The 14,460-nt window shown below is 42.3% G+C and overlaps 1 pseudogene; it reads left to right on the top strand.

The window, feature by feature from the left end:
- LOC122355156 overlaps positions 1 to 14,460 on the top strand; it is a 98,281-nt pseudogene that overhangs the window by 76,855 nt on the left and 6,966 nt on the right.

The following is a 14,460-nucleotide window of genomic DNA, read 5'->3' as shown; positions in this document are numbered from 1 at the left end:
ATCAGTCCTATCTTACTCCGAATCCCATCAAAAATTTCTCCACACATTCCTTCAGAATAGGGGCAGCCACCACTGCAGCAGAGAAAGGTCTCTCCCAACAGCAAATCCAAACCCTCGCCGCTGGTCTTCTAACGCCATACAAAAGCTACATTCGTTCAGACCAGTCACTCATCAAAAAGCCCTCCAGACCCTAACCAGTCCCAACAGAACTCCAAACCTACCACCCCGCAGGAAATCACCCAAGGCACGTCATCACTCCTTCTACAACGGCCAGCTCTCGCTGTATCGACCAAATACAAAATCCGCCACAGCGGCCATACCAAGCAGGAACATCGCACCCACCGCCCTGGGCGGCTCCGCTATAAACAGCCATATTCAAAATCTGCCACCACAGTGGACATACCAAGCAGGAACATTGCACCCACCGCCTGGTCAGCTCCGCTATAGGCGTTAGTATACAAAATCTGCCACAGGAGTGGCAATGCCAAGCAGGAGCATCGCATCCACCGCCGTGGACCGCTCCCGCAGCAAGCGACCATATACAAAATCGCCACTGCAGTGGCCAGCTCAAGCAGGAGCATCGCACCCACCGCCATGGACCACTCCCGCTATAGACGTTCGTATACAAAATCTGCCACAGGAGTGGCAATGCCAAGCAGGAGCATCGCATCCACCGCCGTGGACCGCTCCCGCAGCAAATGACCATATACAAAATTACGCCACTGCAGTGCCAGCTCAAGCAGGAGCATCGCACCCACCGCCATGGACCACTCCCGCCGTAGATGACCCTATACAAACCTGCCAGCACCGCAGTGGCCAACACAAGCAGGAGCACTGCACCCACCGCCGTGGACCGCTCCCGCCGTAGATGACGGTATACAAACTTGCCACCGCAGTGGCCAACACAGGCTGGAGCATTGCACCCACCGTCGTGGACCGCTCCCGCTGTAGATCATGGTATACAAACCTGCCACCGCAGTGGCCAACACAGGCAGGAGCATTGCACCCACCGCCGCGTGGACCGCTCCCGCCGTACACAATAGCACACAAAACCTGCCACCACAGTGGCCAACACAGAACAGGAGCATTGCACCCACCGCCGTGGACCGCTCCCGCTGTACACGTCAATATACAAACCCGCCACCGCAGTGGCCAACACAGCAGGAGCATTGCACCCACTGCCGTGGACTGCTCCCGCTGTAGATGACGGTATACAAAACCTGCCACCGCGAGTGGCCAACACAGGCAGGAACATTGCACCCACCGCCGTGGACCGCTCCCGCCGTGAGATGACGGCATACAAAACCCGCCACCCGCGGTAGCCAGCACAGGCAGGAGCATTGCACCACTGCTGTGGACCGCTCCCGCCGTAGATGATGGTATACAAACCCGCCACCGCGGTGGCCAACACAGGCAGGAGCATTGCACCCACCGCCGTGGACGCTCCCGCCGTAGATGACCGGTATACAAACTTGCCACCGCAGTAGCCAGCGCAGGCAGGAGCATTGCACCCACCGTGGTCCACTCCGCCAGAGACGCACACTTGCACCCACTGCTTCTAGCAGCAGACCGCAAAGCCGGGCTCTGCACCCACCACCGCGTGGGCAGCTCCCGCCAGAGACGGTCATTCACACAAGCTGCTATTACAGTGGACTGCTCTAAGCCGGAGCCCTGCACCCACCGGCCGTGGACCGCTCCCGCTAGAGCGCACACTCGCACCCACTGCTTCTAGCAGCAGACCGCAAAAGTCGGAGCTTTGCACCCACCGCGTGGACAGCTCCGCCAGCGGCGATCGTTCACACATGCTGCTATTACAGTGGACTGCTCTAAGCCGAGCTCTGCACCCACCGCCGTGGACCGCTCCCGCTAGAGACGCACACTCGCACCCACTGCTTTTAGCAGCAGACCGCAAAGCCGGAGCTTTGCACCCACCGCCGTGGACAGCTCCCGCCAGCGGCGGTCGTTCACATGCTGTTATTACAGTGGACTGCTCTGCCGGAGTACTGCACCCACCGCCGTGGACCACTACCCCACTAGAGGCGCTCACACGCACCCACTGCCTTCAGCAGCAGACTGCAAGCAGGAGCATTGCACCCACCGCCGTGGACCGCTCCGCTGTACATGACAACATACAAACCCGCCACCGCTGCGGCCAACACAGGCAGGAGCATTGCACCACACGCCGTGGACCGCTCCCGCCGTATGCACGACAATATACAAACCCGCCACGTGGTGGCCAACACAGGTAGGAGCATTGCACCCACCGCCGTGGACCGCTCTCGCTGTGTGCGACAATATACAAACCCGCCACGCGCAGTGGCCAACACAGGCAGGAGCATTGCACTCCACCGCTGTGGACCGCTCCCACTGTAAATGACATTATACAAAACCTGCCACCGCGAGTGGCCAACACAGGCAGGAGCATTGCACCCACCGCCGTGGACCGCTCCGCCGTAGATGATGGTATACAAAACCCGCCACACGCGGTGGCCAACACAGGCAGGAGCATTGCACCCACCGCCGTGGACCGCCCCGCCGTAGATGATGGTATACAAAACTTGCCACCGCAGTGGCCAACACAGGCAGGAGCATTGCACCCACGCCGTGGACCGCTCTCCGCCAGAGCGCACACTCGCACCCACTGCTTCTAGCAGCAGACCGCAAAGCCGGAGCTTTGCACCCACCGGCTGTGGGACAGCTCCCGCCAGCGGCGATCGTTCACACATGCTGCTATTACAGTGGACTGCTCTAAGCCGGAGCATTGCACCCACGCCGTGGACCGCTCCGCTAGAGGCGCTCACTCGCACCCACTGCTTCTAGCAGCAGACCGCAAAAAGTCGGAGCTTTGCACCACCGCCGTGGACAGCTCCGCCAGCGACGGTCGTTCACACATGCTGCTATTACAGTGGACCGCTCTAAGCTGGAGCATTGCACCCACCGCCGTGGACCGCTCCCGCTAGAGCGCTCACATTCGCACCCACTGCTTTAGCAGCAGACCGCAAAAAGCCGGAGCTCTGCACCCACCGCCGTGGACAGCTCCGCCAGAGACGGTCGTTCACACATGCTGCCATTACAGTGGACCGCCTAAGCGGAGCACAGCACCCACCGCCGTGGACCGCCCCGCAAGAGACGCTCACATGCACCCACTGCTTTTAGCAGCAGACCGCAAAAGCCGGAGCTCTGCACCCACCGCCGTGGACAGCTCCTGCCAGAGGCGATCGTTCACATATGCTGCTATTACAGTGGACCGCTCCAAGCCGGAGCCCTGCACCCACCGCCGTGGACCGCTCCTGTAACGCGCTCACTTGCACCCACTGCCTTTAGCAGCAGACCACAAAAGCCGGAGCTTTGCACCCACCGCCGTGGACAGCTCCGCCGGAGGCGGTCGTTCACACATGCTGCTAATACAGTGGACCGCTCTAGCCGGAGTACTGCACCCACCGCCGTGGACCACTCCCGCTAGAGACGCTCACAACATTTTCATGCCCACTCTCCTACACCTACATAATATCATCCTAAAACCATTCCAATTTCAACTAACATATCCATGCTCTTCCTCCTTTCTAGCTAAGCCAGTAGCTTTTTTTGGGGGCCAGCTTACACGTGTTTCGGCTGCTGTCTTAATTGGCTTTTTGGGGGCACTCAGGGGATCGGGTCGGACATCGAGTCCTGTCCGCTCACGGACAAGAGGAAAAACTCTGGACTCGGTAGTCCACCTAGTTCCGAGCCCTCTCCTGACAGCTCGCCAAACACGCTTACTTTTACCGTTACTATGATTAATTATACGTAAGTGCGAACTCGTGAAATGATGTTTAGCTATAAACAAATTTCGGAGGAGCACGCACTGATAATTAACGCGGCTGGCTTCTCGTTTCCTAATCACGCAATTATCCAACCAGAGCAAGAGAAGCCTACTATAAATTCGCACAAGCTTCTTACCTCGATATCTCGTTTCCGAGCATCCCTCCACCACCCCAATCTCCATTCCTCCTAGTTCTACTATCCTCTCTCGGGGGCACTCAGGGATCGGGTCGGACATCGAGTCCTGTCCGCTTTCACGGACAAGAGGAAAAACTCTGGACTCGGTAGTCCACCTAGTTCCGAGCCCTCTCCTGACAGCTCGCCAAACACGCTTTTACTTTTACGTTACTACTATGATTAATTATACGTAAGTGCGAACTCGTGAAAGTTATTTTACAATAATATGTTACTTAATATAATATATAATTTTATTAAAATAATGTATAATTATAGAATGTGCCCTGGACCACAAAAAAACAAGTTTTAAGTAGCATGGGTATATTTGTAGCAATAACAAAATGGAATTTTATGGGTCAAAATTATAAATATTTCTTTTTCCAAAAATCATAACAGTAAGTAAAGATCATGTTTCATGAATATACTTTGTAAATTTCCTACCATAAATATATTAAAATTATTTTTGATTAGTAATATGCATCGCCAAGAGCTTCATTTGGACAGTTTTAAAGGCAATATTTTCATTTATTACTTAAATATTTATTTTCAAATTATAGATATTTATTTGTATTTGCCAAATATTGTCCAATCCCAACAAACCAGACATCAGTGGAAAGCTCATTTATTCAGCTTTCAAATGATGTATAAATCTCAATTGAAAAACTGACACTTATGAAAAATGTAAATTTTTCCTAAACTAAGTCAGCGTTCTCATTGCGCTTTATTTGCACTTTGGTTTTTAAATATAATCTCGACAAAAGCGAGGCTATTAAACCACCTAAGACAAACAAAAGACTCAAAGTGCATATTATTCTGAAACTAAAACTAAAAATACAGCTAGGAAAATGAATATATTAAGGTAAAAGTTAACTGTTTGTTGTGTAGTTGAAGCCTGCAGGGACTCCGTGTCGTGAGTCCAGTAACTCCTGCGATCTGCCGGAGTTTTGCACAGGCGCCGATCCTCACTGCCCCGCTAATGTCTACCTGCACGACGGACACACCTGTCAGGGAGTCGACGGACACTGCTACAACGGCATCTGCCAGACCCACGAGCAGCAGTGCATCACACTGTGGGGACAGGGTAAGAACAGCGCCGCCCGGAGGCCTGGAGGAACCTCTGCTGCTGCTGTCTGGATTCATCTGTGTTTCCAGTTACACTATATGTGAAGAACGTTGTGTGTGTGTGTGTGTGTGTGTGTGTGTGTGTGTGTGTGTGTGTGTGTGTGTTTAATAGGTGCAAAACCAGCTCCAGGAATCTGTTTCGAAAGAGTCAACTCAGCGGGAGATCCGTATGGAAACTGTGGAAAAGATGCAAAGGGATCGTTTGCCAAATGTGAAGCACGGTAAGATAAAATTCATTTTTGATGCACCGTTGCATCAGCAGCAGACAATCATAGAGATAATAAATTAATAAAAGATTTTTAATGTTGATATTTTGTAATACAGCTTTTCAAATTTGTACTGAGGCTATTATAAATTCAAACTGTTTAGTCACAATTTTTATTTTCGTCGGGAAAACCACATTTTTGTATTTATAATTGTTTTGTTATTATCGTTTCATAATTCTTTGGATTTAACTAAATATGTAGGTTCAAACTAACGATGTGATAATCAGTCGTTCCATAATAGCACGCGTAAAAAATAAATATATTGTGTCTTTGATATAGTGTGAAAGTGGCTCCGTCAGGTGCATAAGGGAGGGTTTTTATATTCCAGCAGATGATTGTTGATTTGCTGCAAAATGAATAGTTTATTACAGATTTTTGAAAGAATGTTGCTTTTAGTGAGTGCACTTCAGACTGACTTCAAAACTTCTGAAGTCTTCCGAGGGGTGTTTATTTAGGTCTTGAGTGTTTTCCCTTTTAAAATTACATTTTCTACTTAAATTAAATTTTAAATGAATTTCTCTCAACAGTTTCTTCCCACCCTGTTCTTTATTGACTGGCTGTTACACACACACACACACACGCTCACACACACACGCTCACACACACACACACACACACACACACACACACACAGCGAGAGGGAGATGAATCCACTGAGAAATCAAACAGCTAGACAAATAACAACACAAGTCTTTAAAGAGAACAGAAAAGAAAGAGAACAGAAGCCTATTGAAAATGTCAGAGTAATTTGCATATGCAGGTAACACCTGTCATATATTTAATTTTAATTGAGCTCAGATTGGCTGCTTTATTAAGTGCTTCACGGATCATATCCTCGATTTGGTAATTACTTTAATGACTGAAGTGGACAGACGGAGAGAGAAACAGTTTCAGCGGCTAATGACTCTTTATTTTGGCCAAAGGGACTCGAGCCACGTTCTGTCTGTCTGTCTCGGTTCTTTCTTTCTTTGGATGCGACTGCGTGAGAAACTGCCCTGTGAATGCAGTAATTGGTCTTTGGTGGAGAGGATGCCTCATTATTTCTCAGTGTTTTGGCTGCATCGGAATCAAAGATGTATGTCCCATTACCACGATCCTCGGCAGAGAAACACACTTCAGCGCTGTGAAAACACGGCAGATGTGTCAGTCTGGAAACGTGGGCTCTTTAGCGACTGGAAACTCTGAGCTAAATTTGAGATAAGTTCACGACCCCAAAATAGGTTACAGGTCTATTTGGGCAAGCAGAGAAAAACAAGGCTAAATGTAAAAATACAAAAACAGCACACACACACACACACATACACACATATGTGTGTGTTTTGTAGTTTTTCTCCGTATGTATGTATGTGTATATAAGTATTGTGTAGATTTGTATCTAAATTTCAGGAGAAAATATATGTTTATATATTAAATGTATTTATTTATAATATAATTTGTAGGACTAGAAATATGTGTGCATTTATATATAACCTACATAATAGTTATAAAGAAAACACACATATCATTTTATTTTTCGTGTGATTAATCTCAATTAATCATTTGACAGCATTAATTATATATATATATTTGTAATATAAATTCATCTTATATATATATATATATATATATATATATATATATATATATATAAGATGAATTTATATTACAAATAAATAAACAAAATATATATATTTGTTTATCTGTAAAATACATTTATTATTATTTTATATTATTCAATTCAAAAATAATATCATGCCTATAAAACATAAAATAAAAAATGTCAAACATACATTAACAAATTTATTATAATTTTATTATATAATTTTTATTATATATTTGTATATATATTTTATTATGTATTCATTTTTTTATCTTAAGGTAACCTTAAAAGATAAAAAAATATATATATTATATAATAAATTACTTTTGTAATATATTTAAGATGACATTTTTTTCCCCTGTTGTTCTCCAGAGATGCTAAATGTGGGAAAATCCAGTGTCAGGGCGGAGCCAATCGGCCGGTGATTGGCACCAATGCCGTCTCCATAGAAACCAACATCCCTCTCCAGGAAGGAGGGCGTATCCTCTGCCGCGGGACTCATGTGTATCTGGGAGATGACATGCCGGATCCGAACCTCGTGCTCACCGGCACCAAGTGTGGAGAAAACATGGTAAACAGAGTGAATAATGAGATACTGCCACCCTACCATTTAATAAAACTCACGCTTGTTCAGATCCACAACATCAGGGATGAAGAATGGGTTAAACTGTGCTGCTACGTGATTTGAAACTAGAGCTTATGTGTGGATCATGTTTAACTAATGCTTTTTTGTTAGCTATATAGTCTTCTTTAGGGATGTTCTAAGGTAAAATGATTCATAAATAAAGTGCATTATTATTAATTATTATTTGAAAGGATTGCTTTGGGTTGTATAATTCTCAGGAGCATTTTACCACGCACACTTTTAAATAAATAAATAACATTTACTCTATATATACTCTTATAGAAAATGTATTAGCTCAAAGACTGGCATATCATTACATGTATTCTAGGTAAATGTGCTGAAATTGTGCCAAACATCACATTTTTATGTAAATTAGGCTCATTGCGGGTTTACCAAACTCACATTTGCATGTAAAATCCAGCATCATTTTCCTCGTATGCCTGGAAAAGTGTATTCTGAAACATGTCAAGTGTCGCAAATGTGGCGGAGTTTACACAGCTTTGGCATTTTGCCTCAACCCACAGTTTATTTCTGACCCCGCTCCGATATTATTATAATTCATTTGCACATCAAAATCGATAGAAGTCGCTGGTGACGTGCAAAAGCAATAACTGCATGTTTAGTCGAGATTGATGGTAAATGAAATCAGGCTTGTTAACTAAGGCACGAATGCTCTCATTGGTCACATCCTGACATAACTGGAAATAACCCTGACATCACAGTATTAATGAAATATAGCTATAAAGCAGTAAATGTGTGACACGTGCATAGTATGAGACACTTTTCCACCCTGTTTGGATGGATCGTGTCATGTTTGGGTGGAGCTGTGCTGTCAATCATCACTGACTGACACAACTAAATAAACTGTGTGTGTGTGTGTGTGTGTAGATGTGTATAAACAGACAGTGTCAGAACATCAGCGTGCTCGGGGTCCACGACTGTTCGGCCAAGTGCAGCGGACACGGGGTGAGTGCATACATGACTTTCACCCCAAAACATATCCATCTGATCATACAGGAAGACGTTTCATCGTTTCCATAGACCTACATATAGCATCAACCCCAGAAGCCCGTAAAGCGTAGAAATGCTCTTGATAAGACGAGGCATCTGAATCTAATGTGACACTCATGTCAGGATTACCATAATTACGCGATGACAGCTCGTCTTCATGTCCTCAGGCTCATGAATTATTCATGTCTGTGGCTACGCTCATAATGCCAAACTGGGCTTAGTGTGATTTCTTTTAATAATGATGGCAAAGTGCATGACTACACGATTAATTCAAGTCAAATTCGCCGTGAGCGCTGCGTTGGTCTAAAGCAGCTTTAGCATCGTAACCCGTTTGATGCGTTGGATACCGAATCGTTTCTTTGATTTGTAAAACGAAACGATTTTATTTCCATTCAGCGATCAGATGAGTTTACTAAGAAAACGGTCATAATTTATCCCAAAATATATGAGGAAATGGTCATTTAATTATGAAAGTGGAATAAAATAAAATATTAAAAAACTAAGAAAATAATATCATATTATAAATATTTATTATTGAGATATTCGGATGAGATATGACCTGTATGTGTGTGTTATTTTTATTTTAATTCTTTATTTAATTTTTTTGCGATTCACCTCACTAGAAAACCCTCAATTCGACTGCTGAATGAAAATCGTAGGATAATGAAGCACATTTTGGCTCCCAGTTCTCATTATCGCTAATTAATCATAATTTGAATCGTTGTTTTGTCGCGCGTTTCCCGTTACAGCACATCAAAATGTCTTTAAAACAAGATCAAAACTGCAAAAAACAGGGCTTGTTTCAGGCGTTCTGATATTTTGGGTATTTTCACCAGTCAAAGTCAGAGCTTTAATGAAAATTTGAGTTCCGGCTCGTAATTACATATCTGACCATAACGTGAATGATTTTCACATGTTAGAAGCGCTGAAATTATAGTAATTCCATTTTGTTGTTGTTGTTGTTGTTATAACTTTTGAATGAATGGAAATTCTTACAATAGGAGACAATATGATTTCAAGAAATGGTTTGTGTTATGCTGAATGAAATTACAGTAATTCTGCTTTGATTTGCGTGCAACTAAAAGCCACCGAGGGTGATTTCAGGCCATTCTCTCTCATATTGCGATGTAAGACTCGCACGCGTTTTTTAATACAAATCATTCAAAATGCAAAAGCAGTTGAGGCCGATCTGAAATATGAGTTTCTAAGTGATTAATTCATACCGGCAGGTGTCAAAGTTAATTGTTGGAGCGCTTGGTTTCCACATGGTGATCGTTTTATATGTTTACATCGTCTGTAAGAATTGAAATCTTTACCTAATTAAGCAAAGCATGTATAGATTACAGTGGAAGTGAGTCCAGGTGAGGTCTGTGTAAATACAGAGGGGTGAAACCTGCCGGAGCCATTGGGTTTCAGCTCTAGCATGGCGAGGGACGCCGCAGTGGTCTTCCTGAAGAGCAGGTGGGATTGGTTACGGGTTTGTGCAGATAGTGAGAAACAGATAGTGGAAGTCCACGAATGAGCTCACGAATCTCCGGATTAGATCAAGATGTTCCTCTGAGTCCAACATCTGCGGCTCATCAGCGCCAAGAGAGAAGAACTAGAAACAAATGCTGCCAAATGGAGGAAAGAGGAAGTGTTTGAGTGTTTTGGTAGATGTTGAGGAGGTGCATTTACAGGCTTACAGCACGCAGGACATGACGACTGCTCAACACACACACACACACACACACACACACACAGACCATAAACACACGATACTGGCAAAGTTGGATACTGTGTTACGTTATAAAAAGCTCATCCATACAATCTACAACAACAAGCATCTGAGATGATGATGAAGATTAAATGATTGTTTTGGGGTTTTTTTCACTCTAAAACATGAAACGTGGAGTTATTTGCTTTTGCCAAAAAACGACTGTTGTAAGTGATCCCACTCCAAGTTAACTGCTTTTGCTAAACATTTAACATTTAAAAAGCATGCTTTCAGTGGACTTAAATTTTGTAAACGATCTATTATTATTATTTGTTTCATATACATTATTATTACTTAATCGAAACAACCCAACTGCAGTTTGATATTACTTGGAACGCGCAATAAAAAAAAATAAAAAAGAAAGAAATATCGGCTTTTACCAACGAACTCTTCATATACTGTGTGTGTATGTTTATATATATATATATATATATATATGCTTGGATATTTGCATTATATTCTTTTTATATATTTATACTGGTACAGTATGAGCAGTCATCGCTTTTAAAACTGCATTTATGCTCTTACATTTCTCAGGATGTAAAGTGAGTATTAATGCATGGGCGCTGGTGTCACTGGTGTGATCGTGTGTGTGTGTGTGTGTGTGTGTGTGTGTGTGTGTCACGTACAGGTTTGTAACAATAATAAGAACTGTCACTGTGAGTCGCTCTGGGCTCCTCCGTTCTGTGATAAAGCTGGGTTTGGAGGCAGTATGGACAGCGGCCCGATGAGACCCACAGGTATCAAACACGTATTCTGCGATTATTATACTGCTCTTCAGTTGCATCTGTTTAATTCACCAATGTGTGTCTGTGTGTGTGTTTCTGTACATATAGACAGCAGCAGTGTGACGGTGGGCATCCTGGTGGCGTTTCTGTGTCTTCTGTGCGTTGGAATAATCGCGTGCATCAAGAGGAAAACTCTGCTCAGTCTGTTCTTCAGCAATAAGAAGAACACCATTGAAAAACTGAGGTACTACACCCGCACAGCTGAAATAGACAATAGACAAGTTAACATGCTGTACAGTATGTACAATTAACACACAAAAGTCATCATTTGTATGTAATCAATCATTTTTCACGACCATTTTGCTCCATATCTGACCTGTAGAATAATAAGCTGTTTTGCTACAGTGTTATTGAGAAGTGTGTATTTTAATGAGTTGTGTTGCGATTGGCTGAGCTCTATTTTTTTGCCATAGTTCATATATTTAATCAGGGCGTGGCATGCGTATGCATTTTAAATATACGTTGATATGTGAGTTTATGTGCATCATTAATTCATTGACGGGGAAGTCCGGGAATAGCTTAATTTTGGCAATATCACATGGGATGTATTTTATTTTCATTTAGCAGTTAAATTGAGAGCTTTCTAGCGAGGTGAACCTCCAGAGAGAAAGAAAAGAAAAAAAAGAAGAAGAAAATCAACCTATTTTAGGACCATTAATATTGTTGGCATTGTGACAGTGATACAGTTGATTATAATTATGATTAAGCATATCTAACCCACTAAGTCTCAATAGGCTGCAAATTAATCTGCAAATAATATTTTTAATCAGTGTGTTTGCTTTGTTTTCCAGTAAAGAACATCTAAATGTCCTTAAAAATTTATCACACTTGAGAAGCAATACTGCATAAAAACGTATTAGAGAAACATCTTATTTTTAATAACAATAATATATTTATTACAATAGAAATATATATTTATATGCTTAATTTAAGACTTTGCTTTAGGTTGTGGAGAATATGTTTACATAATTATTATTTCTAAATAAGTATAAATGAAAACCGGTAGGTAAAATAAAAATAAATGATGCAATTTAAAATTATTTTATCCGAGCCAAGAACATTTAGCTAACATTATTATTGAATGTTGCTTTTGAACAAAAATGTCTTTAAAGCATTTTGAAAACACTATTAAAGACCGGCGAAGGTTATGATATGAATGTTTGTTCATTTGAGAGAACCTTGCTTTCTAGATGGGATGTTGGTAAAGATGCACATCATTACTGTGATATCCTACTCTGTATTTGTGCTTTCCTGCAGGTCTGTGGGACCCAACAGACTGAACAGTCCAGCGCGCGCACTCTCTTCCGCTCACACACACGCCGGTACTCAAACACACTCCTTGTACAGAACGTCTCCTCAGCGCCAGACTCCAGCTTTACCACAAAGTGCCAGCATTTATAAGGTGTGTGCGTCATCCTTACATGCATATGCACACACACACGCATTGAGAGAGACGCAAGCATATGCAGATTCCATATTTGCACGCATATGCGTGTCGCCTCACTGAGCGACAGTCGCCGTCCATCTCTCACTTAAGAGGCTTGTTTAACAAAAAGCGTGTAAAGACAAAGCGAGCGTTCGGCGTTTGAAACCCGCTCTTTAGCTGTCAGACCACACAAGCTCACACAAATTGTTTGAAAATCAGTAGAGACGCCTGTCAATAGATGGATTGTGGATGCATTTGTGATCTCAGGGCTGTTGAAAGTAAAGAAGTCGGGATCTGTGATTAGAGGATGTGCAAAGTACCACGACTGACCCCCGCGGAGCAACTGTGAGAGAAAGACTGTCGAAAAGCTTGGAATTGTTTTTCTGTCTCTTGTGTTCACAGAGGCTGGAGTTATGTGGTCAGAAAAAATATATTTTTTTAAATGTTATAATATGCTTATATGCTCTTTTGAACAAGTTGTGCTGCTTCCTATTTATAACAAAAAAACAGTGATATATTTTTGGTTTTAAGATTTTTAAGAAGATATGTTTTTAAGATTTTTAAGAAGAACAGAAGTTCAGAAAAACAGCAACTATTTTGTAATGCCTTGAATGTGTCACTTTTGATTAATTAAATGCATAATCCTTGCTGCATAAAAGTATCATTTATCAAAAAAATATATATATATATATATATATATATATATATATATATTTTTTACTGACCTAATTTTTCATTTTGTGATTTAGGACACAAGAGAAGATAATACATACTATGAAAACAGTGATAAAAAAAACTATTGAGTATATAATATAAACAAAAAAACTATTGAGTATATTATGAGTACTATATTCTCATGCTTTTAGAAAGCGGCATAAATTTAAGTACTTTTCCACTAATAATCTTACATGTAGCATTCAGATCTTCCTTCCACTGGACTAGACTTTCATTTTTGGTTTCAAAGAAAATACAGACCTGAAACAACTGACAGGTGAGTAGATGCGTTTTTTAGTGAACTGTTCCTTTAAGAGCAGCTGAAGTATCTGGTCCGTATAATGTATGACGGTAAGAGGATAGAGGATGTAGGTCTGTTTGATGTTAGGCAAGGTGAAGTTATACAGAAACGCACATACACGCTTTCTGTCTCTCGTCTCCTTTTGTTCTTGTCACATCTGGCTGCAGGTCAAGAGCTCAAAGCAGCTCTGTGTGTGTGTGTGTGTGTGTGTGTGTGTGTGTGTGTTCGCGCTCATATGAGACTCATTTGTATCATTTAAAAGGTCAGCTCAGCCAAAAATGAGTCATCATTTACTGAGCAGTAAGTAGATCCAAACCTGTATGGCTTTTTTTTCTGTGGAACACAAAAGACGACGTTATGCAAAATGTTTCAGATCCTCTTTTTCATACTGAATGATGCTCTCATTCCCAAAAAAGACATTAAACTCAATAAAAATATATATAAAATTAGACAGTATGACTATATGCAAGGCCTATGCACTGTATTTCAGATCTTTTAATGCCGCTGTTGTGTCTCAGTCTCAGCAGGAGTTGTAAGTGATGTTACTGCTAATTTGTTTTTTTATTAAATTAATAAAATAAAAATATTAGATAGAAAAAAACTCATCTTAAAAAAACTAATCAGTGCATCATTAAGTTTAACAGCATCATTTGCATTCATTACATGTTTGAGCAGCTTGAACATTCTGCCTACCATCTCATTTTGTGTTCCACGAAACTACGGTTAAGTGATATGACAGTGAAACAATGATGACAGAAATGAATTTGTGTGCACTCTGCTTTATTGCTCTGTGCATCTTGCATGTTAAAGGTGCTGTATGTAATATTTCGAAGCATAAAAATTCCATAATATGTTTGCAGTTATTTCAGAAGCATGCTAAATTAACTTTATCTG

The sequence above is a fragment of the Puntigrus tetrazona genome, chromosome 12, assembly GCF_018831695.1.
Source record: "Puntigrus tetrazona isolate hp1 chromosome 12, ASM1883169v1, whole genome shotgun sequence".
NCBI lineage: Eukaryota > Metazoa > Chordata > Actinopteri > Cypriniformes > Cyprinidae > Puntigrus > Puntigrus tetrazona.
This window is presented reverse-complemented; position numbering and strand designations above follow the sequence as displayed.